Below are 25,415 nucleotides of genomic sequence, written 5' to 3' on the forward strand. Positions count from 1 at the left end.
AAATGATTTGAGTAACTTCCCAACCCCTGGGCGTTCCACCTCTTCTCCACACATTCTATATATTGTATACATTTTTATTTGCAAAGGGTTGGCTGGCTTGTAACTTCTGGGAGACTGTGGGAAAGAAACTTTGTTTTTGCATTGTATATTTTTACAGAGAATTAATGAAAGGCAGCGGCTCTGTTTCATGAGATTCCTGTGGTTGTGAGTGTAGCAAGTGTGTCTCTTATGTTTCGTGTGTATTTTGTTATGTTCCATAGTTCATTTCATATTCATTTCTATTGAAGTTTTTCGAAAGAGATTAGGTAGAATTCAATTTTATTGCTCTACCTAGAGGAAAATTTCATGTTAGTGTTCATTCTTCTGTTGAAAAGGATTCATCTCCTATGCCCTTTTCACCTTCTTAATCAATCTCTCCATTCCGCCATATTTTAAAACTAAATTGCTATGCTTTCCGCCTACCTTGCCTCACGAAATAATCTGCTCCTTTATGTTAAGTTCTCTGTTCATTGAGGTCCAGTGGTCCCATAACATCCCAGAAACACAGTCATTCATAAAAATCCCTCTTTATGTTCATTTTCACTTACTAGCCTAAGATAAATTGTTCATTGGAAAGTCATCTCAGTCCTTTTCGTTCATCTATTCACTGAGTGTGACTCGGAGAGAGCCCTCTCCTGCTCTCGTAGGGCTAGCTACGAGACTGAGCGTGGTTTGTGGTTACCTTGATTTTCGCCTTCTTTCAGCCTGAGGTGGATTTAGGTGCTAACAGGCGCATGCAAGAGGATTAATGTGCATGGATAAGACTAAGCATGACTATGGGTTATTTGGAGCACATGCATGAGTGAAGCAAAGACCACTGGGACACATGAACTAATTTAGGAATGAGTTGGCACTTTTCTTGGAGTTAACTACAGCGCGTGCATGCATGGAGAGATAGTTGAGCGTGTGGTCTAGTTAACTAAGCGCATGCATTTTTCGCTCCCACTTCACCACAGTTTGACATAAGAGTATCTCCACTAGACTAAGTGCATGCTTCTTCTCTCCACTTCTACTTCAGTTGAAATCAAGTGTACTCCATTAGCCATGTGCATGGCTATCTCATCCTAGTTCACCATCAGTTAACCGGAATGCATGGAAGTTGAAGGCACAGTCTTGCATGGATAAATCGGCTTCCATTATTGATAAAAGGAGAAGGTCGCTTTGATAGCTGGGTAAGATATTCATTGTGAGTCTTTTATTCTATGTTGCTGTAATTTTGGGCTTAAGGCCTCACAACTTTGAGCATCCCTGGTTTCAGAGAGATATATGGGCTCCCCCTAGTCAAAAGGGTGTGTTTCAGTTGAAGAGCTTTGATTTGTGAGACCCTAGCACATCATCTTTTCTGGGCTGCAATCATTCATCAGGCTTGGAGGTCAATTTAGAGATAAAAATTCAAAGCACAGTTCAAATTCATGTTTATTTTAGCAAGTAATTTTCATAGTTGTAATTCCTGATTTTTATATGCAAATAAAATTTCAGGTTCTGTTGTGCACTCGTTTTAAAAATATTGTTGCCTTTATAGAATTTCTATTTGGGGATATTAACGTGGTATCAGAGCTACAAGACTTCGCAGCTTGTTTGGGTTAACTGCATGCGTAAAGAGGGGGGTCATAACCTGGAACAACGGGAAGAAATAATAGCTAGAAATGATCAACCATCGCCATCAAGTGAGGAGGAGGCAAAACAAATGTTCGAAAAAATGTTAAAACATCTACAAATGAATAACCTTTATTTGAGTCAGAGGGCTCAAAACACAGCAAATGGAAGAAATATGATGCATGCAGATGGAGAGGAATGTAGCAAGGTTGAAGAACACATTGAACATTCTTCCAGAAAACCTTCACGTTCAGCAGAATCTAGACTTCCCATGCCTACTTTTATACAAAAGGATGAGCCTACACAAAGGGAACCTATCGAGAACAATGAGGACACTGAAATATTAGCTAAGTATCAAGCTTTGGGGGAGATTTTCAATCAGACATCTCCTTTAGGGACTACTTGGAGGTCACAAAGCACACAAAACCAAAGCAAAAGCAATGGAACCAAGGAAAGCAGAACTATGGGCTGCAAATGAAGTTGGGCCTATTGAGAAACCAAGTGTAGTGTAGTTTAATGCTTGATTCCTCTTCTTGATAATTACTTGTGAATCTTAGATGTTTTCTTATTACTTCTTATGTTTTCTTCATCAAGCAATTATACAAATGTTCAAAACATAAAGATCACAATGCGACAAAGGACACCAGAAATTAGGCCAAAGGCCAGGGCTAAACCCACAAGGTTAAAACCCAACAATCCTTCTCTTATAGAATCAGATCAAAATGAGGGACATCCAAGACCAAGACCAAACTGCCACAAGGATACCAAGACCAAGACCAAACTGCCACAAGGATACCAAGTCAAACCCTCCTCCACGTCCCATCCAATGGTCAAAGTCAACTCTGGTCAAACTTCTTCAAATTTCGTCAAATTCCGAATTTCAGCCCTGCAATTACCTCAGATTTTTGGCCCTGTTCCACAGAAAATTTCACATGAGTGAGCTGCAATAGGGTAGAAACTTCAACTTTCTTCTTTGACTGCCTTCTCTCTCCTTTGACTTTGGCCGCCTTCTTTGTTGTAGAGGTGCAAAAGATACTTGTTGATGTGGTGGATGAATGAGCTCTCCAAGAGGTCGAAATGTCTCTTATATATAGCTATCCAGGAGGGTCAAATAGGTGCCACTAGGCCAACTTGGTCAACTTGTGGGCTTATGACTCAAATAAAATTTAAATTCTTTTTCTTGAAAATGTCCAAATGGGACATGACTCAAATAAATTTTCTTTTAACTCGTAATAAATTCTTTTTGACTCTTTTTGACTTTCCAAGCATGAAGAACATGCATTGACAAATACATCAATGATAAATTTACAATATGAAGACCAACTCTAGTTACAACTTCAAAAGGGTCGTCTATTCTTACCAAGTTTGGTTGGAGTGTATAGCTAAGATGGTCTTTTCTATGTGGCCCATTTTTAACAGCTCTTGGATGGTCTTTTCTATTTCATCCTTGAATTTCTTCGGGCATCAGTAAGGCGTGGTGATCACAGGGTTAGCTCCCTCTTCCAGTTCTTTAGTGTGCTCGAATCCTCTCTTAGGAGGCAATCCTAGAGTAATATCACTCAAACATTGTAGTATGCTTGTTAATTATTCATTGAATATTTGTGTTGTACTATGGTTTATTGTTGTTGGGTACCTTTTGGCTCATGATTCTGTAGATTGTTGCATACGTGACATCATCGTGCCTAAAGATAGCTTCCATTCTTCTGGCTGAAACAACCTATGGCCCGCCATTTTCCATACCTCTCAAGACTACCCTATTGCCATTTGGTGCTTTAAATCCCATCTCCAGTGCTTGGTAGTCCATCGTGTGCTTGCCCAACGAATACAACCATTGAACCCCTAGTACCAGATATGCAAGATCTATTACATAGAAATCACTAGTAAAAGTTTAGTTACCGAGAGTTATGCTCAAACCTGGGATCATTTGGGTGCAATCCAAGTTGTATCCATTTGCAGCTATTACATCCAGGCCTTTTAACTCTTCGGTGGGAAGCCCTCTCTTGGCCACCAGTGCTGCATCAATGAAATTGTGTGGCTCCTCCATCAATTAGTGTTGTGATGTGTTGTCCTTTGACAAATCCCCTAACCCTAAAGGTGTAATATTTGGGTGTACCTGAAAGGGTTGCAATCTTAACCTGTGGTTCTATCTTCTTTTCTCTGTTGGGCCTTTTCTCTTGTGGCAGTTCTTCTTTGGAGCTGTCAAGTTTCTCTTCTTCCTTTGCTTCCTTCTGTGGTGGCTCTTGACCGGTACTTGGAGTGGCCTCTTCTTCTTCTTCGTTGTCAGGGAGCACTTCGACGTAGTGAATCTTCCTTTTTCCTAAACAATGATGACCGAGTTCCCATGGTTCCCTGCAAGTAAAACATAGCTTTTTCCTCCTTAGTCTGCTTCGAGTTTCCTCATCTATTCTGTCACTTTTGGGCCCATCACATTGGAAAGACTTCTTCTCCTTATCTTTTGGAGGGATGAAAGGCTTGGATGGAGCCTTAGCTTTAGTGGTTGCATTTCCCATGTCTCGAGTCTTCTTTATGGCTTCTTGAAGAGTGGTGGGATTGACTGCTTTGATCCATCCTTGTAGGGGCTCAGCTAATGCTTCAGTGAAAAGCAAACTAATTGCTCCTCAGATATTCTTGTTACCATGACAGCGGTACGTTCAAATTCTGAAATGAATTCTTCATGCAAACCTGTCTGCCTGAGAAGCGTCAATTCTCTGAAGTGGATGTTTGGGTACTTTCGGCCAAATATTTCTATTAGCCTTTGTGTAAAATCTTCATAGGAAGTAATGTTGGCATGCCTCAATGTTACTAAACCATGATACCACCATTCATGCGCTTCCCCTTCTAGATGCAATGTGGCAAATTGGATCACGTCTGCTTCTGGCATAGGGTTGAGCCTGAAGTAGGTGTCCATTTTTTGCACCCAAGCTCTTGTTGTGCATTTAGATGATCCATCAAATGAGGAAAGGAAAAGTTTATTCACCTTGTGTATTAGATCGGAATTAGGTTGTCCCCTGGGTCTGTTTCTAAATCTGAAATTACCGTATTCATTGAAGGTCATAGCAGCTCGTTGTGTTCTCTTTTAGCGCTGCATATTTCTGAAAATAACCATCCAAAAGTTTTTTTGGTTCAACAACTTCTTGGTTTGTCACGGCTTGATTATTCGTGAATTGATGAAGCAACAATCGGTGACTCCTTCTATTCATTTCCTTGGTGTTAGTATGACCAGGGTTATGATTTCCACCCCCTTCCATGTTAGTTTTGTTGTTGCAAGCAACATTTTCATTATCTATGAGAAGAGTCATCGGTTGAGCAAGTTGTTGTCGACCCTAGGCCAAGGTGTGCATTATTTGTTGTCCTTGTTGTTGCCCCTATAATATCAAATTTGAGATTTCCATTTGTCCATGTATCAATACATGTAAGAGATCCTTGGTGTCTGGATCTCATCGTCCCTCCTTACCCTCCATGGCTTCCCTGAGATTACCCTTATCCTTCCTAACTGTAACGTTACTCGTATCTCCCAAAAACATGCATCAAACTCATAGGCTCGCAATATTCCAACGCTCTGATTCCACTGTAATGCGCTAGGATAATTTTGCCCTAGTTCTTTTTTATACTAGGGTTTTCGACAATTTTCTTTCTGTACCACAATTCAACTCAATTACAATAATACAACCTTCAATAGACAATACTGGTCCTCAATGAAATAAACCATGTAGCAAAGTTCATCAACTCCAATATAACTAATATCAATCCTAGAAAAGTAACAATAATACCACAGGAATCTAATTTGCAAGTACTTAATACGTTAGATTTATATCCTAAACAATACCACAAATAATTTATTTGAAACACAACACCATTATATGAATTGTCTTGACCACGTCACTAATTTTCGGGCCTACTGCGATTTAAGATGTTTGTTGTTTCCTTGGGACCACAACATGGTACTCGCACACTGTTGGGAAACGAATGCTTCCCAAGTTTATGTTTTGTCTCAAATTACCAGACTTGTGGAATCTTCGACTCCAGACATCATGATTCAGGGTTTGCGGTCATCTCTACGATATGCACAAAAGACCGTAATGCTACGAACATGCTTCCCGAACCTTTCGCTTACCCAAAGCTTGGTTGATTTGCCATTGCAACTAAATCCCTCCCTTGCTGAGAATCTGAACTACTCTGGTTCATAACACTAGGCCCTGAATTGATGACGCCGTCAATCCAAACCCGTCAATAGGCAAATAAGGGTTTGATCTTAGCCAAAGACGTTGCCTTCAGGAATCCACTATCATAGGGATATCGACCTGTCCTAGAACAAAAGAGCAATCCAACCGAGGTTTTCGTTCCTCTCCAAAAGATAAAGAATTTAGTTGCCTTCCTGATGGTGCCTCTATGCCATAATGAAATATCAAGACATTATAGAATTCGCTATCCTAAACAACAGAGAATGTCACTTCAAAACTCACTACCCAAAATAGAGACCGATTGTCATAAAACTCGCTGCCTTCTAGGGATTTTTCTTGTGCCAAAACAAGAGAAGAAAAAAGGAAAATGTGTCAACTACGGTGGAATCTCTCACTACTGAAATTGACAAGGAAAAATGGGTCTTAAAACCTTAGAGCTAATGCTCAAAAACAGAATGAAATGATCCACACTAGATGCTCCAAAATGAATCAAATCCTCCTTTATTTATAGGCTTCCTTGAGGGGTTTCATCTTCATAAATGGTTGAGTAAATTTTACTCAAAACCCCAATTCTGGGATTTTTGCCCCAATTGCCCCAAAACTAGCCCAACAATGGGTATTTTTTTGGGGGTTTTCCCCTTTTTAGGTGGACAATAGCCTACGGGGAAGGGTAGGCTAATGAGTCCTATTTTGTCCTCAATTCGTTGAGGACATTACAAATTTTGTTCTCAATTCATTGAGCGTTTAGTCTAGTTAACTATGTGAATTCCTTTTTCTCACCACTAGACTAAGCACATGCTTCTCTCCACTTCTACTTAAATTGAACTCAAGCGTACTCCCCTAGCCATGCACATGGCCATCTCATCCCAGTTCACCAATCGTTAACCGAAAAGCATGAAAGTTGAAGGCAGTGTAATTCGATTTCCACCATTGATAAAAGGAGCAGGTCACTTTGATAGTTCGGTAAGATATTCATTGTGCATTTTTTATTCTATGTTGCTGCAATTTTGGGCTTAAAGTCTAACAACCTTAAGTATCCCTGGTTTTGGTTATGAACTTTGTTCATAACCGCAACAGAATATTCAGAAGATCTGAAATATGTAAATATCCATCATAGGACAAATATATTTATATAAGAATGTACAAAAGATACGAGATATGATTGTTACCAGTGTTGCGAACATCGCGATAAAATCGCGATTTTTTCGTGATGCCGATAAAATCGACGATTTTTTCGATTTGAAAAAATCATGACTTTTACCAAAAAATGGGGAGTTGATGAGAAATAATCACTGGTTCATGCAGCAGAGCGATTTTAAAGCTAAATTTTGGTTTTTTTTCTCTCATTTTGTAGACAGAGGGTAGAGTTGAGAGCTAAGGAGGAAGGGAACTCATCTACAAGGGCAAGAAAGGAGAAAAGTGAAGGAATTTAGCATCCCAAGCAAAAAAAATTGAAGTTTGGACCAAGTTTCATCAGCAAGGCGTGGTTTTCAGGTATGGGCATCAAATTTGGCACTATTTTTTTTCTTGTTTTTCCTTGGGTTTCCATCACCTAAATATTTTCCATCATTTTTGCTTGGATTTGAGTGTGTTTTTTTTCATTTTTGTTGCATTTAGTGGAGAGGGTTTTTTTTTGGTCAAAATTGCAAAATCTTGATTGTTAGTTTTATTTGTTTAATTTCGTCTTGTGCCCTAGTTTTTTTCCATGATTTTTGCTTGGGTTTGAATGTGTTTTTTTTGCCATTATTGTTGCATTGAGTTAAGGTTTTTTTTTGTTAAAAATTCAAAATGTTATATGTAAATTTTAATTTCATTTGTTTAACTTGCAATTCTTCTTGTCCCCTATATTCAAACTTCAAACTTCAATCTTACATTAAAACTCAAGATTCAACAAAGTTACAAACATGCGAAGGAAATTGGACCCTCTGTGAGAATTTGTGTACTTGATGGAGGGTTTGGCAGATCAAATTTGACTTGCAAGTTATATGGGCATCATATGACTTGAAGTTCCACCTTGCACAAATTCCTGGACATGAGATAGGGCCTTGCTCAAATACAAATCCAGAAATCATCCGAAGAGCACTCAAATCATTGGAAGAAATAAAGACAGCCAAACTGTCCAAGGCAGCTCTGAAGAGTCAAATGGCAGGGGGTGGATTGGCAGGATTGGGAGATGACCGTGAGAGTGGTACTAGTTCTTCTTCACCATCAGCATCTACACCCAACCCCATAGCTACCTCATCATTTTTTGTTCCTAGGAATACACCTGGTGCACAGCCATCTATCACGTTAATTCTTAAAAAAAGCGAGAAGGAAGAAGCTGGCAAGTTGTTGGGCAAGTTTCTTCTTTGGAGTGATATTCCTTTTAGCATTGCCAGGAACAATCCATTTTTCCATCCCGCGATTGATGTTATTGCTATTATTGGCTCAGGGTACAAAGCCCCTTCATATGATGACTTTAGAGGGCGCATTCTTCAGAATGAAAAGGTTGACTTAACTAAGAGACTGGAGGAGTTTAGGGGATCATGGGCACACACAAGATGCACTGTGATGTCAGATGGTTGGACCGATCAAAAGGGTAAAAGCCTTATTAACTTCTTGGTTAATTGTCCCAAGGGGACAATGTTTATGAAATTTGTTAATGCATCTGCACATATCAAAGATGCACGGTTATTATGTGATTTGTTGGACATGTTCATTCAGGAGGTGGGTCCACAACATGTTGTCCAAATCATAATAGACAATGTTGCAAATTATGTTGATGCTAGCAAGATGCTTGTGGAGAGGCATCCTAACTTATTTTGGACACCTTGTGCTGCACACTGCATTGATTTGATGTTGGAGGACATAGGAAAAATTCATTTTGTCAAGGATATTGTTGAATCATCAAAAAGCATTACAAAATTTATATATAAGCATGCATCTGTGCTTCATTTGATGAGAACATTCACCAACAACAAGGAGTCAGTGCACCTTTCCATTACACAATTTGCCACTAGTTTTCATATCTCTTCAATCCCTCCTGAATTATATGTGGGATGTGAAGAGAATGTTTCTTTCAGAGGAGTGGCGTGCTTTGTCATATAGCCGCAAACCAGAAGGAGAGGCCATATGCAAGTTAGTTTCATACTAGAAAAGCTTATGGGCGGAAGTGCAAGAGGTGTGTAGCATTACTAAACCTTTGGTAAAGGTTCTTAGATTAGTTGATGGAGACAAGCCCGCAATGGGCTACTTTTATGAGGCCATGAATAGGGCCAAAGAATCCATTCGCAACTACTATGATGATAAGGGGGATAAGGGGTTTAAGAAACAACAACTCATATGGGAAGTGATTGATAAGCGATGAAACAATACACTCCATCATCCCATTCATGCTGCAAGGATCTACCTGAACCCCGCATTTTCTTACTCGTGTGGTTTTTTGTTTGATGTTGAGGTCATGGGTGGATTCTTTACTTATGTTCAGAAGATGGTGCCATCTCTAGCAGAACATGCAGAAATCTCCAAAGAAATGGAGATATACATGATGGCAGGTGGCACATTTAGCTTTGACATGGCTATCCATGATAGGAAGACTAAAATGCCAAGAAAGCTTTAGTTTGTTTCGAAATTCATTGTCTCTTCAAATTCATACTTTGCTTCAACTTTCAAATTTCACTTTTTTCTTATGTTTATCTTATTTGTTGTAGATGCATGGTGGAGAAGTTATGGTGACAGAGTACCCAATCTCCAAAGGCTTGTTATTCGAGTGCTCAGCCAAACATGGAGCTCCTCGGGATGCGAAGACAACTGGAGTGTATTTGAAAAAATACACACCAATAAGTGCAATAGGTTAAAATATTCCAATTAATTTTTTGAATTCATTAAATAATTTTTTTATAATTATTAATTTATTATTTACAATTTATTATTTATAATTTATTAATTTATGACCCTTGTACAAGTTCGAGACATGGTCTACGTCTACTACAACCTTCGATTATGGGTGAGGCAACTTAAGAGGACACCTGATGTGGAGGCCATCTCATTGGATGGGATTGACACCATTGTTGTATGGAGGGTTGAGGACGAGAGGCCTATCATGGAGTCGGCCCCTGATTGGTTAGAACATGAGGTAGAGGAGGAGCAACAAGAGGAGGAGGTGACACCACCTACCCTTGTCACCAGTAGAGAACGTGGTCTACCTCCTATAGCTCCTAGTTCTTCAGCTTCTAGAGCACAACCTTCTTCATCTAGAGGGAAAGTTGTTATATTTTCTCGCAAGAGGGGCAGAGGAAATCAGTTGTATTAGTTATTTGGTTCATTTCATTGTATATGACATTATGACTCATGATATGAGATACATTATTATATTTTTTGTTGATATTTTGAGAGACATATGCCCTCCCCCTAGTCAAAATGGTGTGTTTTGAATCTCGATTGAAGAGCTTCGATTTGTGAGACCCTAACACATCATTTTTTCTGGGCTGCAATCATTCATCAAGCTTGGAGGTCAATTTAGAGATAAAAACTTAGAGGACAATTTCAGATTAATGTTTATTTCAGCAAGTAATTTCATAGTTGTAATTCATGATTTTTATATCAAATAAAATTACAGATTTTGTTGTGCACTCGTGCTCAAATATTGTTGTTTTTCTAGTATATCTATTCGGTGATATTACAAAAACGCATCCCACAGATTTGTCTTTCCCTTCAACCACTCCTCCCTTAGTTTGTAAACACATCCCACATCCACTTTTTGACATGACAAGTGTTCTCACAAATACATGTCTGACACCTAGGATTCATGACATGTGACCACCTAGGGGTGTGTCAAACGACTTAGCTTATATCTACATACCAAATTTTAGCATGGTTGTTGCCTCACAAAGCTAAACGCTAAATGATCCATACAACGCTAATGCCTTCAAATTGAAGGATTACAAATCCCAAAAAAGGGAAGGAAAAATGGATTCAAAGAGTAAACTTATTTCAAAAACAAGAAAAAAATGAAATTTGAAGATTAGGACTTAATAATCTCCTATTAATCCTACTTGTCCAAAATAATAACAAAAATATGTAAATCAATAAAGCCAAACCAAACCCACTTCAACCTTTCACAATTCAATTGAATCTCCTCCATGATAGCCCCTCCTATCGAGGAATAAGAGGACAAGGGCAACCACTAGCTGCCAACTAGGGGGGGTCTAATCCATATTCAAATACCGAGCAAACTAAGAAAAGAACAATTCAATATTGGAAATTTAAAAGAGAGAGAGAGATAACCAGATTCAATGCAATGCAATGCACTGAGCATGAAATTTAGTTTGATGGAACCTACATAGAAAAATACCTAAGAGTGTACATAATTAAAGGATGCAAGAGAAGATTTACAGCATGAAAGTGTCCTCTTCGTTTCACGCTTATCACTTAGAAGTTGTGCCCACTACCAAAAAATACTCATATGCAAAAGCCTAGAGACTTCGACGTTTTTATTGCCTTCAATGTAAATAACCATGAAATTTATAGTTGAATGGCATTATGTTCATGTCTTATAGCCAACATAAGAAAAATATTCTAATCATTAAGGATTCAACCCATAACAAAGTTTCAAATAATATTGTATTGATGTTAAATTGAATGGCATTATGTTCATATTTTATGGCCATAAGAAAATGTCCTAATCTTATCTAATGCCAAAATTTAACATAATATTGCATTTGTGTTAACATGGGCAAGGTGAGTTGATGAAAGTCTTGGGTTTTTTATAATAGGATTCATGTTCAAATATACAATGAATATGCTAGGTAAATAAGGTTGGGAAAATGCTGACATGGAATTTATAACTTGTTAAAATTGGCAACTAGGGCCAAACTCCATGTGGGTCATCTTATTTGTGGCAGCTGATATTTTTCTTGGATTCCTCTCATCAAGAGCTGTAGGATTGATCTAAAGATCGTCCGATTCCAACATGTATTTATGCAGATATGAATTTATTTGTATTATTGACAATTTGTCAAGGTCAGTCAGCAACCAAATTACCCCAGCTTATCCTCAACGTTGCATTATAAATAGAAGATGTCTTCAAGTCATTTGACACACTCATCTCTTGTGATCTCTCTCTCCACTCGTTTGGGTTTTGGTGGAAAGAGAGGTCTAAAGGAAAGAGCCCTAATTGCAGTCCTAAGGAGAAGCCCTATACGCTATCCTAAAGGAGTTCAAACCTCAGTGAAGAGAGGCTTCTATCCGCAGTTCTGTTGTGCCCTAACCGCAGTCCTAAAGGAAGGAGATCTAGCCGCATTTCTAGAGAAGAGACCATGCCCTAATATGCAGTCCTGAAGAATCCCTAGTCGTAGTTCAAGAAGAGCCCTAAAGACGCAGCTAAGGAGAGAGCAAAAGAAGACCTAGCCACAGATCTAAGAGGCTCCTATCCGCAGCTAAAGAGGCTCTAATCCGTAGCTAGAGGGAGGCCCTAATTCCGCAGCAAACTAACCCTAATACGCACAACAAGCAAAGGACTGGACAACAAGGAATGGAAGGTTGTTTTGGGCAGGCCGAGGTGCTGTCTTGAGGGCAACATTCCTGATCTTTAAGGCCGGGGGTGAGAGGACTATCTCAGAGCCTTGTTGAAGGGTGAACAATCCTGTTAAGAGAATGTCGCAGTCATTTTTAGGAGACAGGTTTGTGCGTTGGGCTTGAAACTACCCTGAAAGAGCCGCGTGGAGGGCAGCACCCGATTGGATGACAATCGCAGTAAGAGGAAGCAATTTTGCGTTTGTTTGAGGGTTGTTAGGGACTGTGGTTGGGTGCCCTAACCAGTCCAGAATTGCAACAGCCTAATTACCCTAGAACAGTGAGCTAGTGCACACATTCTAAAGTGTATCTTGTATGTGTTGAGACAGTTTGATGGGCAACTTGTAGGAGTCCTTAGGATAGCTAGTTTGCTGACGTGTGGAAGGTTAAGGGCTGCCTATTGTGCCCTAACTAGAATTGCAGGAGCAACTAGCTATCAGAGGAATGTTGCATCAGTGTTATGTGAAGGGTCTCCTCGAAGGATTTACTTTAGCACTCTTTGTGATTGGATTCAGCGTTGCATCTCTGAACAATCATCATTTGCAAAATGATGGACTTTCTACTGCTGTCATAAATATCAGTTTTGTATATTTGTACTATCTCTCTGTGCTGAACTATTGAAGAATATAAGAAGATTTGATCAAAGGTTTCCCCACATTGGGGTTTGTCCCTGGCTGGTGCCACATCTTGTGTCCTCTTGTCTTGGCTTGTCTTCTACTGTTTATGTTTATGTTCTATCTACACTTTACTATCATGCTGATGCGATTGCTAATCTAAATATTGACATTGGGCTAATATGAAAAATTGAAGTAAATTGCTCTAAACATAGAACATACCAAAAATTTAACATGGTATCAAAGCTAAGGTGAAGACAAAGCCCAAGCACAAGTGAAAGAACAATCACCGAGTCAATTGGAAAGGACAAAAGGCTCAATGGGTTCCTCATCCCTCTTCCCGACTGAAAACAAGCTCCGTGAAAAGTCTGACTATCACAGATGGAAGATGTCTCTTGATCTGACATTGGAAGAACGAGAAGTGTTGGATTATGTGAAGGGTAAAATCCCTGAGCCTCCATCAAATGCATTCGCTGCTTCAAAGAACAAGTACACCAACGGTGAAGTCAACGCAAAGAAGATTATCAGAGATTCCATTGACAAGCGTCTCATGGCCTACATCTCTAATTTGAACACCTCCAAGGAGATATACGACAGATTGGTAAGCATGTTCAAGGTTAGTGATCCTAATCAAATTTTTGTTCCTCAAAAATAAGTTGAAGGATATTAAGGAAGGGCAAGGACGAGGATATTCAATCCTACGTCTTAAGGATCACCGAGATCAAGAATGATCTTCTATCAATTGGAGAAGTCATTCCTGATGGGGAACTTACTATCACTACCCTTGGAGGACTCCCACCTAAGTGGTATATATTCAGAACCACTAATCTCAATAATGATCGAATTCCAGGGTTTGAAGAATTGATGTCGAGAAGCATTCAAGAAGAAACCAGGATGGTGGAGCAAGAAATGCCTTCTAATAGAGGCAACCCTACTGCTTTTTCCACTCATGCCAAAAGGAGAAATAATGCAAGGTCTAAAGGTCATTTCAATGGAAAGCCTGGATCTAAGGGAGGAAGGAAAGGCAAATGCTTTGCTTGCAATAAGTTTGTCCATTATGCAAGGGAGTGTCCAAATAGAAGGGACACATCACATGATGATGATCACAATCATTCCAGGGGCAACTTCAATTGAAGAAATGCCAGGTACAATGGCAAAGGGAAAAGGAATGCATGACATCAAGGTCGACCCTCCAAGAAAGCAAGGAACTCCAGGTATGAAAAATCAAATGTTGTTTCTGATAAGCAAAAGGAGTATTATCTTATATCGACCCTTTTCTCTACCTCTCCTCCAGACACTTTGGGAAATTGGCTTATTGATAGTGGTGCTTCAAGGCACTTCTCTGGATACAAGGAAGCTCCCTCTAATTTGATAGAGAAGGAAACAAACTTGGAGATTATTCTTGGAGACGATGCCACCTATGACGTAAAGGGTGTAGGGAATGTTACACTTCAATTGAATCAAGGTAACACGATTCATTTACAAGAAGTTCTTTATGTACCTGATCTCAAAAAGAACCTGGTGTCCATTTCGGCAATGGAAGACAAAGGTTACAAGGTGGCATTCATCGATGGAAAGGTACGTGCTTGGAAAAGGAATTTTAAAGATGCTTTTACTCTTGGGTTCAGGGTTGACACTTTGTATCAAGTTGCAAGAAGTCCATTGGGGACCATGTCGTGTGACACATCTCTTCAATGGCACCGGAGGTCTGCTCAGCTTCATTGTAAGGCCCTACCCAATGTAAGACAGATGGTGACAGGGATGCCTGAAGTCAACGAAGAGCATGAAGGTACATGTCCGAGATATACCGAAGGAGAACTTACAAGGGGACCATTCCCCTCATGTAATAGCAAGACCACAGATATGGAACAACCCGAGGGGTTTGAGATTCATGATCGGGAATCTCATGTATGTAGGTTGAAGAAAGCTCTCTATGATTTAAAGCAAGCACCCCGGGCTTGGTATGAGAGGATTGATAGCTATTTGAAGAAATTGAGATTCACTAAGAGTGAAGTCGATCCAAACCATTGCTTTAGGGTTGTGGATGATAGACCTCTCATACTGGTACGTTATGTGGACGACCTCTTTCTAACAAGTGCAGACCCTCTCATTTACAAACGTAAGAGGGAGTTGGATTTCAAATTTGGAATGGTGGACTACAAGCCTATGACTACCCCAATGGAACTTAACTTTAAGAAGTTATACAGTAGTGTTGTCAGACCTGAATTGGGAAATGCCTCTAAGTTTCATCAACTCATAGTAGCATTGATGTTCTTGGTGAACTCTCGTCCGGATATATGTTTTGCAGCTAGCATGTTGAGCCAACATATGGCTGAGCCTCATCACTCTCATTGGATTGGTGCCAAGAATCTTCTCAAATATCTTCGGGGCACAGTCTCTCATAGACTGAGATACACTGCCAAAGCTATGAGGTTGCTTGGTTACTTTGATATTGATTGGGCATGCAGTATGGTGGATCGCAAAAGCACTTCTGAATGCTGGTTCTCTTTGGGTTCTACTTCGATATCCTGGATGAGCAGGAAGCAGAAGTCGGTTGCTTTAAGCACCGCTGAGGCAGAATACATAGCTGCGAATATAGCCTCATGTAAAGCTGTCTGGTTGGAGAAGCCCTTCAATGAGCTGTTTGGACACGTGCTGGAATCCACAGTGATCCTCTGTGACAGCGAAAGTGGGATCCAATTATCAGAGAATCCCGTATTTCATGATCGCTCCCAGCACACAGACATCAAGTACCACTTTATCTGGGATATGGTACAGCGAGGAGCAATAAGGCTCCATCACATTGGGACTGATGTGCAAGTCGCCAATATTCAGATAAAGCCCCTGGGAAAGGTCAAATTCTTGACTTTCCGAGAACGACTAGGAGTCGTGGAGAGACCCTCTCCTAAGGGTCCTATATGATATGGACATTGAGCTCTTGGAGCTCTAGGGGGCTTGGGGGTTCTTCTTGGAGCGATGAGCAACCATAGGGTGAGTGGTTCAGCCTTCCCCTAGTGGTTTTCTATGTAGGCAGGATGAGTGGTTCATCCTTCTCTTGCTGAGACACAATCATAGGGTGAGTGGTTTAGCTTTCCCCTAGTGATTTGTTGTGTACAAGGTGAGTTGTTCAGGCTTCCCCTAGGATACCCCACGGCGACATGTACGCAGGATGAGTGGTTCATCATTCTCCTGCTGAGATATCCTACCCATGCAGTCTGGGACTCATGGGAAGTACATCTCTTCTAGCCAATGAGCGGGGAAATGAGGATAGGGGCCATAGTACTACCGATGGACGCATCATATACTATTGTACTCCCTATGCTAGGATGGTATTGATCTGGGATCAATTGGAACTGATTTCGGATCAATAAGAGTGGTATGAGACACTCTCTTTATTTGGAACTGATTTCAGATCAGTAAGAGTGGTATGAGACACTCTCTTCATATGGGACTAACTTCGGGTCAGTAGAGAATGGTATGATACATTCTCGATCACTTATTTTTCTTCCTAGTTTAGTAGAGCATAGCAGTGCAGGGCAATGCATTCATGGCAGAGATAATACAAACTGGTAGATGGATTAGCAGATGGAGTTCTCCCTAGTTGAGAGGGAGCGTTAAAATTGGCAACTAGGGCCAAACTCCATGTGGGTCATCTTATTTGTGGCAGCTGATATTTTTCCTGGATTCCTCTCATCAAGAGGTGTAGGATTGATCTAAAGATCATCCGATTCCGACATGTATTTATGGAGATATGAATTTATTTGTATTATTGACAATTTGTCATGGTCGGCCACCAACCAAATTACCCAACTTATCCTCAACATTGCATTATAAATAGAAGAGGTCTTCAAGTAATTTGACACACTCATCTCTTGTGATCTGTCTCTCCACTCGTTTGGGTTTTGGTGTAAAGAGAGGTCTTAAGGAAAGAGCCTTAATTGCAGTCCTAAGGAGAAGTCCTATACGCTGTCCTAAAGGAGTTCAAGCCGCAGTGAAGAGAGGCTTCTATCAGCAGTTTTATTGTGCCCTAGCCGCAGTCCTAAAAGAAGGAGATCTAGTTGCATTTCAGGAGAAGAGACCGTGCCCTAATATGCAGTCCTCAAGAAGCCCTAGCCGCAGTTCAAGAAGAGCCCTAAAGACGCAGCTAAGGTGACAGCAAAAAAAGACCTAGCCACAGATCTAAGAGGTTCCTCTCCGCAGCTAAAGAGGCTCCTATCCGTAGCTAGAGGGAGGCCCTAATTCCGCAGCAAATTGACCCTAATAAGCACAGCAAGCAAAGGACTGGACAGCGAGGAATGGAAGGCTGTTTTGGGCAAGCCGAGGTGCTGTCTTGAGGGCAGCACTCCTGCTCTTGAAGGCTTTGGGTGAGAGGACTGTCTCAGAGCCTTGTTGAAGGGTGAACACTCCTGTTAAGAGAATGCCGCAGTCATTTTTGGGAGACAGGTTTGTGTGTTGGGCTTGAAACTACCCTAAAAGAGCAGCGTGGAGGGCAGCACCCTATTGGAGGACAGCCGCAGTAAGAGGAAGCAATTCTGGGTTTGTTTGAGGGTTATTAGGGACTGTGGTTGGGTGCCCTAATCAGTCCAGAATTGCAGCAGCCTAATTAGCCTAGAACAGTGAGCTATTGCACACATTTTGAAGTGTATCTTGTATGTGTTGAGACAGTTTGATGGGCAACTTGTAGGAGTCCTTAGGACAGCTAGTTTGCTGACAGTGTGGAAGGTTAAGGGCTGCCTATTGTGCCCTAACCAGAATTGCAAGAGCAGCTAGCTATCAGAGGAATGTTGCATCAGTGTTATGTGAAGGGCCATTAGTTTGATGATCTCCTCAAAGGATTTACTTCAGCACTCTGTGATTGGATTCAGGGCTGCATCTCTGAACAGTCATCATTTGCAGAATGATGGACTTTCTACTGCTGTCATAAATATCAGTTTTGTATATTTGTACTATCTCTCTCTCTGCTGAACTATTGAAGAATATAAGAAGATTTGATCAAGGGTTTCCCCACATTGGGGTTTGTCCCTGGCTGGTGCCACATCTTGTGTCCTCTTGTCTTGGCTTGTCTTCTACTGTTTATGTTTATGTTCTATCTGCATTTTACTATCACGCTGATGTGATTGCTAATCTGAATATTGACATTGGGCTAATATGAAAAATTGAAGTAAATTGCTCTAAGCATAGAACATACCAAAAATCAACATAATTTATATGAAAAAGGACAAAAAGAAGTTATAAATATAAAAGAAAATGATAGAATCCTCTCTCCACTAGGAGATATCTTGAAGCGATAGCATTCTCCTTCACATGACTTAGGGAAATCTTTACAATGTTTCTTAGAATTTAATTTTATTGAATAATGTTCTTGTGTTGAATAACTAGCCATTGTCAGGGTTACACCAACTTTGTTGTAAGTTCTCATAGCTCTCATCATTGATATCTTCTCGCATTATCTCGTGTGGCTCTTCTATGATCCCTCCCCAGCTAATCCAAATAGACCCTTGAAGAATCAAAATGGTTGTATCGATTTCTCTGGTTGATTTTGTGCTGAAGAACTCTTGATTTTTCATACTTAAAAACGTGTTTTAGAAGCCATCTGGGAAGATGGTTTGGTGGTGTTACAGGTTAGTGTGAAAGGCTTCATCAAACCTTGGCATAACCCTATTTCCATGCCATGGAAAGACAAATGAGGACAAAGATATGAATGAAGGAAAGGAATTCATGCTCTGTGCTCCTCACAGAGATAAGGCTTGGAAGGAATAAGGAAAAAGGGTTATATGGAGGTCCACATGTGGAGCTGCAAACCATGTGGTACTGCAGATCATGCAAGGCTAGGTCATGCAGAGCTACCAGCATGGCAAGAAGCACATAGATGATGGCATTGGGGGTAAGGTAGGGGACAAAGTTTTACCTTTGCCTTCTGCATGTCACAAAAGAACCAAGAAAACTGCCATAAGGTAAGGAAAAGGTGGCAATCAAATGAAATCTAACTCTGTGCTCCACATTAAAGTAACAAAACAAAGCAATAAGGCAGAAGAGACAAGGAAATGGCTTGTGGAGCATGAGACATGCTTGCCTCTGCACAAATATTTCTACATAATATATAATTACGTGCCCCCACACTAGAAGTTCCCTGCCTAGTTAGCAAGCAACATGGTCAAACACATGGCCCCTGCAACCAATCACAACGTGCTATATGGCAGACTAAGGCTTAAGCAAAACAAAAAAAGATTGAATGTGACAAAATGTGAAAGGACTAGTCTTTTTCTAGAGACTATAACTGGTTCCCAGAAAAAATTATTACATAGATGATGGCATTGGGGGTAAGGTAGGGGACAAAGTTTTACCTTTGCCTTCTGCATGTCACAAAAGAACCAAGAAAACTGCCATAAGGTAAGGAAAAGGTGGCAATCAAATGAAATCTAACTCTGTGCTCCACATTAAAGTAACAAAACAAAGGAATAAGGCAGAAGAGACAAGGAAATGGTTTGTGGAGCATGAGACATGCTTGCCTCTGCAAAATATTTCTACATAATATATAAGTACGTGCCCCCACATTAGAAGTTCCCTGCCTAGTTAGCAAGCAACGTGGTCAAACACATGGCCCCTTCAACCAATCACAACGTGCTATATGGCAGTCTAAAGCTTAAGCAAAACAAAAAAAGATTGAATGTGACAAAATGTGAAAGGACTAGTCTTTTTCTAGAGACTATAACTGGTTCCCAGGAAAAATTATTACAGAGGCTGTTGACCTTCTTAAAACCTTTTGGAATCAGACATAAAAGGGATAGCAGAGATGGAAGGTAGGTTCAGCCACTTGGCTGGGGGGGTTAGACTACAGATTCAACCAGTCACAAAGGAGATAATTGATTACTATCTCTCTCTCTGCTGAACTATTGAAGAATATAAGATGATTTGATCAAGGGTTTCCCCACATTGGTGTCTGTCCCTGGCTGGTGCCACACCTTGTGTCCTCTTGTCTTGGCTTGTCTTCTACTGTTTATGTTTATGTTCTATCTGCATTTTACTATTATGCTGATGTGATTGCTAATCTGAATATTGACATTGGGCTAATATGAAAAATTGAAGTAAATTGCTCTAAGCATAGAACATACCAAAAATCAACATAATTTATGTGAAAAAAGGACAAAAAGTAGTTATAAATATAAAAGAAAATGATAGAATCCTCTCTCCACTAGGAGATATCTTGAAGGGATAGCATTCTCCTTCACATGACTTAGGGAAATCTTTACAATGTTTCTTAAATTTAATTTTATTGAATAATGTTCTTGTGTTGAATAACTAGCCATTGTCAGGGTTACACCAACTTTGTTGTAAGTTCTCATAGCTCTCATCATTGATATCTTCTCGCATTATCTCGTGTGGCTCTTCTATGATCCCTCCCCAGCTAATCCAAATAGACCCTTGAAGAATCAAAATGGTTGTATTGATTTCTCTGGTTGATTTTGTGCTGAAGAACTCTTGATTTTTCATACTTAAAAACGTGTTTTAGAAGCCATCTGGGAAGATGGTTTGGTGGTGTTACAGGTTAGTGTGAAAGGCTTCATCAAACCTTAGCATAACCCTATTTCCATGCCATGGAAAGACAAATGAGGTCAAAGATATGAATGAAGGAAAGGAACTCATGCTCTGTGCTCCTCACAGAGATAAGCCTTGGAAGGAATAAGGCAAAAGGGTTATATGAAGGTCCACATGTGGAGCTGCAAACCATGTGGTACTGCAGATCATGCAAGGCTAGGTCATGCAGAGCTACCAGCATGGCAAGAAGCACATAGATGATGGCATTGAGGGTAAGGTAGGGGACAAAGTTTTACCTTGCCTTCTGCATGTCACAAAAGAACCAAGAAAACTGCCATAAGGTAAGGAATAGGTGGCAATCAAATGAAATCTAACTCTGTGCTCCACATTAAAGTAACAAAACAAAGGAATAAGGCAGAAGAGACAAGGAAACGGTTTGTGGAGCATGAGACATGCTTGCCTCTGCACAAATAATTCTACATAATATATAAGTACGTGCCCCCACACTAGAAGTTCCCTGCCTAGTTAGCAAGCAACGTGGTCAAACACATGGCCCCTGCAACCAATCACAACGTGCTATATGGCAGTCTAAGGCTTAAGCAAAACAAAAGAAGATTGAATGTGACAAAATGTGAAAGGACTAGTCTTTTTCTAGAGACTATAACTGGTTCCCAGGAAAAATTATTACAGAGGCTGTTGACCTTCTTAAAACCTTTTGGAATCAGACATAAAAGGGATAGCAGAGATGGAAGGTAGGTTCAGCCACTTGGCTGGGGAGGTTGAACTACAGATTCAACCAGTCACAAAGGAGATAATTGATTAACCATGTGATAGTTTGACACTATAATTGCAGTGTGTAGTGTTTGAGAGAGCAACTTGGACAGCAGACTATTCACTAGTTCATGGTTGCAAAATCATGATTCTACTAAGTGCAATTTTCAATGTCAATTACATTTCCCATAGAGCCTTGTAGACTAAAAAGGAATAATTTATAATAAAAAGTTAAAAACTATAACAAGATAACCATTTCAAAGTTGGAGTTTTTCCCAAGACATGTTTTTCTAGGGTGTATCTTGTGTTTTTGTGTGTGAAATTGTATTATTATGATAGCATAGATTTGGCAAAGCAAACAAAATCTATGTTATATTACACACTTGGTTATTAAAGCTTTCCATTACAATTCTTTTCATTATGGTTTAAGATCTATGTTAGTGAATCATTTGGTCATCGGCCTCCAATTATGGATGATTGACACTCTTCTTCATTGCTTCTGCCCTCTCCTCACTCCACCACCCTATTCCTCCCCAATATTACACCACTCCTCCCAACCATCACTTCCCCTCGATTTGCCTTGATGCACCTCATTTGCAGCCTCCTCACGCACAACCCCCCTCCAAACTTCTCCCTTGACTCTTGTCCCCTTGCCCAATTCATCCTTCTCCCTGAGACCTTTACTCCCTATTCTCCACACCCCGTGGGTGCCTTCACACCTTTGCTCACACCCTCAATTTCAACCCTAACCATAACCCCACTACGAGTCCTCTTGGCCCCCCTATCTCTGTCCATGGGGCATTCATTTGAACGCTATTTTCCGTCCTTTTTTATCCTCACACATCCTATGGGCTTTCAGCATGTCAAGATAATGGCAATGGTAGACCCCTATGCGGCACAGGTTACGTCACTCGTTACAAATCTAGATCACTTTTGGGCTTGGTTGAGGAGCCTCCCTTGGTCCAAACATAGCAATAGTTAAACGAAACTGCACAAAAACAGTATTAACTACATATTATTACAATGCTTGTAGACAATTAAGTGAAAATTAGTCTACAAGAAGAATAAAGCCAGTGTTAAAATTATGTTTGAAATTTCAATTATATCTAGATATCAAAATTTAGCATGTTGTTGTCTCATAAAGCTAAACCCTGAGTGAGATATACAACAATCATGTCTTCAAATTGAAGGATTTCAAATACCAAAAAAGAGAAGGCAAAATGAATGCAAAATGCAAACTTATTTTAAAAATGGGAAAATTTGATCTTTGGAGATTAGGGCTTAATAATCTTCCATTAGTTAATTCCACTTGCCCGAAATAATAACAAAAAATAGGGGAATCAGCATAGCCAAACCAAACTCACTTCAACCTTTCACAATTCACTAATTTCCTCCATGGTAGCCACTCTTATCGATGGACAAGGGGACAAGGACGGGAAGCACCGGCTGATGGCTGAGTGGGTAGGTACCAATATTTGAGGGAGAAGATCCAATCCATATTCAAATAACAGGCAAACTAACCAAAGAACAATTCAACAATGGAAATGGAAATACAAAATAAAAAAGAGATAACCAGGTTCAACGCAATGCAACGCACACAGCATGAAATTTAGTTTGATTCACAGGAGCTTGATGGAACCTACAAAGAAAAGAAAATACCTGAGAATGTACACCGTGGAAAGATGCAGAGGAGGATCTGCCGCGTGAAAGTGTCCTCTTCGTTTCCCTCCTTATCACTCAGAAGTTGTCCCCGCTACCGAAAAATACTTGAATGCAAAAGCATAGAGACTTGGCGAAAACAAACCATACAGTTGCGAAAAGATCTACGAAATCGGAACAGATCTCATTCACTAGCGAAAGTACGCAAGCCCAGAGAACGATCCTGTGCGACTGAAATTCGTCCCAGACTGGGAACGCGACCCCCTAAATAAAAACCCTTTCAACTCCTGTCTCTCTCTAAGGCAGAGGCTGTAAATAAAATCAAAGTTCACCTGCGCAGAGGATTCCAATAAAATGTATTAATCGTTCAAGGGCATTAAGATGATGTACAGAAGCAAAATGTTCTAATCATAGGCATCCATCTAATAACAAATGTTGTCATCACTAAGCGTTCATCTTATAACAAAATGCACTCATCACAAAGGGTTCATCTCCTCTAGGTTAAGCCACTCTTTACCAATCTAGATCACTCTTAAATTTTGTGAATTGATTTGTCTTTTTGTGGATGATGGAGTGGTTAGTATAATGGGATGTTATCTTTTTCATATGGTTGGGACAATTTTGGCTTATTATAATAAGTCTCAAGAAGTAGACTCTCCACGTCAAGGAGTTTCAGCTCTTGTTAAGTCATGAATTCTTAGTATATTTGGCTTACGGGTTGTTGGATATACTCTCTCCATGTCAAGGAGTTTAAGCTCTTGCTAAGTCATGAATTCTTAGTATATTTGGCTTACAGGTTGTTGGATATACTCTTGGTGTTATAGGAGTTGTTGGATATACTCTTGGTGTTATAGTGGCAGCTACTAGATTTGATTTTGGGTCTCACCTACATTACTCCATGGAATTACCAATTCACCATAGTAAAAAAAAAACTGCATTGACTTGGATCTTTGTTAGTTGGGAAGATTCTCTTGAATCCCCAAACATCATGAAATTTAGCTTGATTTATAGTAGCTTAATGAAACCTACATATAAAAAGTAAAAATCAAAACATGATAATGTACACTTTTATAGGATGCAAAAAAAAGATTTGCAACATGAAAGAGGAGTCCTTGTTTCCTTCTTGTGAATCATAAGTTGTACCTATTATCGAAAAATACTTGAATGCAAAAGCCTAGAGACTTGGAGGTTTTTGCCGCCTTCACTATAAGTAATCATGAAATTTATAGTTGAATGACATTATTTTCATGTTTTATATCCAACAAAAGTAAAATGTTATAATCACTAAGGATTTATCTCATAACATTGTTTGACCTAAAAACACACCTATGAGATCCACATAAGTGATGCTAATATTAGTCCCCGTAACTTCTACCACCTTTACAGCTCACCCACTACCCCCAATCCCTTCAATACGTAAGCCACTAACTCCGAACCCTGACCCTTAATACACCTAGTGATGCACCTAATCCACACAGGGACCTTACATACACACGCACTTAAATGACATTAATAAGCAATTAACTCAACTAACCCATGTAAGTTTGTAACAAGCATAAAGGATAAACATAAGAGACACAGCTATGCAATGCACATAAGAAAGACGCCTATACATCACACATAAGCAATGCACCTATGTGACCTAAATGAGCACATTAATATTTGGCATAATGATCATCATCTAACAATGAGCTATTATATAATGGATATTTTTCTATCATTAGGCCTTTGAAGCAATGCATAAGCTTATACTTGATTGTTTGAAGGTGGTCCCCTACCCCGAGCATAAGGTGGTCCCATACCCCAAGCATAAGATAATTTTATACCTCCTTCAGGGCAAAAAAACATTCCCATGCTCGTGCCTCCCCTAGATTGCTCTTGGAAGCTCCATCAAAATAAAGAATATAAGAGGGTTGGGCTTTGAGCCATATTGGAAATTCCTCCTTAGGCAAACACAATTGTCAGACCTACTCATAAGAGGGGATCTATGAGGGGAAACGTGTGTACAAGACGAATGGGGAATAGGTTTCTATATCCGTGCTATTTTCATTTCATCTAGCAACTAAGAATGGCTATTGCTCGAGAATTTATGAGACCAAAATTCAAAGAATAAAAAGAGAACATTAACAGCCACACTTTACGGAAGGAGTCTTTGATCTTGAAACATAATTTTGTTTCGAGCTAACCAAACTTTCCATCAAATATATTTTGGTAAGGCTACCCATACGTGCTTGAAGAAAGCCTTACCACAAAAAGTGTTTGTGTAATGATGATCCCATAAAACAAAAAATTCACTTCTAGAGGAAGGCCAGATTAATCTTGCCACCAAGGACTATAGAACAAATTTCCATAAATAATGAATGAAGGGACACTCAAGGAAACGATAATGGGTAGATTCATCTTTAGAAGAATAAAGAGGACATTGAAAGGGTCTGTGAATTCTCTTCTTTTTCAAATTTTTCGCAAT

At 39.8% G+C, this 25,415-nt stretch overlaps 1 pseudogene across 1 annotated transcript in view; it reads right to left on the reverse strand.

Annotated features, from left to right (window-relative positions):
• Positions 1-23,427, reverse strand: part of LOC149184480 (PHD finger-like domain-containing protein 5A pseudogene) — a 37,314-nt pseudogene extending 13,887 nt beyond the window's left edge. The window contains exon 1 of the transcript XR_016257263.1: positions 22,949-23,427. The product of XR_016257263.1 is annotated as a PHD finger-like domain-containing protein 5A pseudogene (transcript). The remainder of the gene's footprint in view (positions 1-22,948) is intronic.
• Positions 23,428-25,415: the final 1,988 nt, after the last annotated feature.

This window comes from Pinus tabuliformis, chromosome 3_2, assembly GCF_031772625.1.
Source record: "Pinus tabuliformis cultivar Carrire ecotype Pingquan chromosome 3_2, CPIR1, whole genome shotgun sequence".
NCBI classification, from domain to species: domain Eukaryota; kingdom Viridiplantae; phylum Streptophyta; class Pinopsida; order Pinales; family Pinaceae; genus Pinus; species Pinus tabuliformis.